Genomic DNA, 3,522 nt, shown 5'->3' with positions numbered 1-3,522 from the left:
ACAAGATGTCTGTGGCATTTATTAGCCTGTAAATTATAACTCTATTTATAAGTCCCTGTGTTCAATTAGCTTTAAAGACAATTAAAGACCAATTTTTCATGGCTTCCTTTTCTACACAATGCTTTCCAATTTTAACCGCCTACACTTTTGTTCTAACCAAATTTAATAACAACAACAAAAGTTTAACTGTGACTCTTTGGTCTCATTTGGTCCATCCTTTATGTTGCTAGGAGGCAGTACAGTTAGAATATGAAAATTTGTGTATTCTTATGGATAAAAAAGAAAAAAATATATGAAAGAAAGCCTCCACTTGTAGAACTCTAAGAGATGGCAGGTAAAGTTCATGTAAACTTAACAACTTGGCCAAAAAAAAAGTCATTTTTCCTTTTCCTTTAAATGACAGAAGCTAGAGAACTCACAATTGCCATTTACTTTTTTGTGTCCAAAACCTACATTCAGTAATAGCTGAAAAAAATAGGAATGAATAATACTGAATCACTCTGAGACCTGGTAGTTCAGTTAGCTCAGATGTTTCAATGCACCACTGTTGATGCCAAGGTCATGGGGTAGAACTGAGTCTAGAGCATTAATGACTACAAAGCGATTTGATAAGTATTAGCCCATTTGGTCCTCATGACACCCAGGTGAGGTCTTTAGAACAAGCGAGATTATTGTCACTTTATGAAAAAAAATAAACAGATTCTTAAAGGTTAAGTGACTTAAGGTCACATAATAAATGGGGGTAAAAACTTGACTACAAGTTTTCTGACACTGGCATTCTCTCCACTCAATAGCACTGCTTCAACTTGGATTTGTTCATTGTTTCCATGTAAATAATAAAATTCATTAAGCTGTTAATTATACTTCAATTTAGAACACCCTGACTTCTGGGTTAAGATCCTGATAGGCCATCTTCCAACTTGCACATAAATTACAGGCAGAATCATAAAGGAAGTCCATAATTAACAATAGCTTAAAAATAAGCACAAGAGGAGTGCCTGCAGCCTCCCCACCGCTCCTGGCTTGCCTGCCTGCCATGGCTGATAAGGAAGCAGCCTTTGATGACACAGTAGAAGAATGTGTGATCAATGAAAAGTACAAAATATGGGGGAAAAATACCCTTTTCCTTTATGAGTTAATGATGCCTCATGCTCTGGAGTGGTCCAGCTTAACTGCACAGCAGCTTCTATACAGAACCAGACCAGAAGGGAAAGATTGCGGCATTCATTGACTTGTCCTGGGTACACACACATCGGATAAAAAAAACCACCTTGTGCAACCAGTGTGCAGCTCCCTAACATGATGCTCAGTTTGATGCCTCACACTATGACAGTAGCAAAGGAGAATTTGGAGGTTTGGACTCTGTTAGTGGAAAAATTGAAATAGAAATCAAGATCAACCACAAAAGAGAAGTAAACAGGGTACATTATATGGTGCAGAACCCTTGCATCATTGCAACAAAAACTCCATCCAGTGCTGTTCTTGTTTTTAACTATACAAAACATCCTTCTAAACCAGATCCTTTGGGAGAGTGAACCCCAGACTTGCGTCTCTGTGGCTATGGGATTTCTTGGAACCCAAATCTCAGTGGACACTGACATGGTGCTTCAGATGAACATACCATCTGCCTTTGGGACATCAATGCTATTCCAAAGGAAGGAAAAGTTATGGACGCAAAATCATCTTTACAGGGCATACAGCAGTAGTGGAAGATGCTTCCTGGCATCTGCTCCATGAGTCCCTGTTTGGGTCAGTTGCTGATGATCAGAAATTTATGATCTGGAATATTCCTTCAAATAATACTTCCAAACCAAGCCACTCAGTTGATGCTCACACTGCTGAAGTGAACTGCCTTTATTTCAATCCCTATAGTGAGTTCATTCTTGTCACAGGATCAACTGATAAGACTGTTGCCTTGTGGGATATGAGAAATCTGAAATTTCAGTTGCATACCGTCAAATCACATAAAAGTGAAATATTCCAGGTTCAGTGGTCACCTCACAATGAGACTATTTTGGTTTCTAGTGGTACTAATGGCATACTGAATGTCTGGGATTTAAGTAACATTTGAGAGAAACAATCCCTGGAAGCTGCAAAAGATAAGCCACCAGAGTTGTTCATTCATGGTGGTCACATTGCTGAGATACCTGATTTCTCCTGAAATCCCAATAGACCTTGGGTGTTCTGTTCTATGTCAGAAGACAATATCATGCAAGTGTGGCAAATGGCAGGGAACACATAATGATGAAGACCCTAAGGAAGTATGGGTCCACAAGGACAGGGGTCTTAGATAGGTCTGCACTTGTGATTTTAGGCTCCCTTTATTTTCCCTCTCAACCCTGATATTGATTTAACACTGGTGGAGACATAGATTTTGTTCAGCTATCCCTCTATAATAGGTACCATCAACAATCACCTTAGCCCAAACTGAGGGTCTTTCTAAACTGGGAGACTTGATTCAGCAAAATCATAGACTTATATTTAAGTTTTCTTCAGGAGATTTCAAGTAACAAAGATCTAATATAGACACTGAAAAAGAAATAGTGTGTGTGTGTGTGTGTGTGTGTGTGTGTGTGTGTGTGTGTGTTTTCTTCTTATTCTATATCCCCAAGTTTTTCAGACTCATTTAAGTAAAGGCTAGAAGGGAGAAATAGTGCCAAGTGAGGCAGGTGTCTGAGCCATGAAGTGTAAGTACTGCAAGATGTCATTTTTATTCAGGAATTAGGGGAGAGTCGAGTCCTATAAACTCCTCCTCTAAAATTTTCACACCTGACTTTCGGGAATGCACATTTTTCTGTGTAGACCAGTCTCCTCTCCCTAAGTCAAAACTACGGGATCCTCTTTCCCCATATATTTTTGTTTATTAGTGTATCTCTTGAGCTGTTTTATGTTACTTCTTTCCTTTCTGTGAAATGTTGTTTTTAAAAAAAACTTGAGACCACCAAGTTGTAAAGATGTATGTTTTTACATGACAGTTATCCCACAGGTAGACTGTCCAGGTGAGTTGAGAAGAGTGAACAATAGCTTGTTTTGTTTATTTGTTTTTAAAATTAAAATAATCCTGGATAAGATTCGCTTTTTTTTTTTAGGAGTTAGTCCTTGACCACTAGTTTGATATCATCTGTTTGGGTGACCAGTTTCACCAGCAGGCTTATTACTCTCCATGACTAACTGTATAAGTGCTTGTAATGAAATAAATTGCCTTTCTATATTAAAAAATAAGAACAAGAATAAAATGCATTTGCCAAACAAAAACAGATATTTCCATCAACTTTAATTTGTAGCAATTGGACGATGAAGCATTATCAGTAGGCTGCATGCAGTCTACCCTCTAAACTAGACAATTACCCTGCTGACAATGAGGCTTTGATTCATTTTTACTGCTTGTTTTTAAAGTAAATATCACATTAATTAGAAAACTGAGCAGCCACCCTCTCTCCTCTTTTCAGACAGCCGAGATAGTGTCCTTTTCTTCTCAATCACCCTTATCCAACACAGTGGCTCCTATATAACAAGGCCAAG

The 3,522-nt window shown here is 38.2% G+C and overlaps 1 pseudogene; it reads left to right on the top strand.

Annotated features, from left to right (window-relative positions):
- The first annotated feature begins 1,036 nt into the window (after window positions 1–1,036).
- On the top strand, window positions 1,037–2,290 carry LOC107532492 (histone-binding protein RBBP4 pseudogene; annotated as a pseudogene).
- The last annotated feature ends 1,232 nt before the right edge of the window (window positions 2,291–3,522 follow it).

This window comes from Miniopterus natalensis, chromosome 4 (genome assembly GCF_054644295.1).
Source record: "Miniopterus natalensis isolate mMinNat1 chromosome 4, mMinNat1.hap1, whole genome shotgun sequence".
NCBI lineage: Eukaryota > Metazoa > Chordata > Mammalia > Chiroptera > Miniopteridae > Miniopterus > Miniopterus natalensis.
The sequence above is the reverse complement of the archived record's forward strand: the minus strand, read 5'-3'. Positions and strand labels throughout refer to the sequence as shown.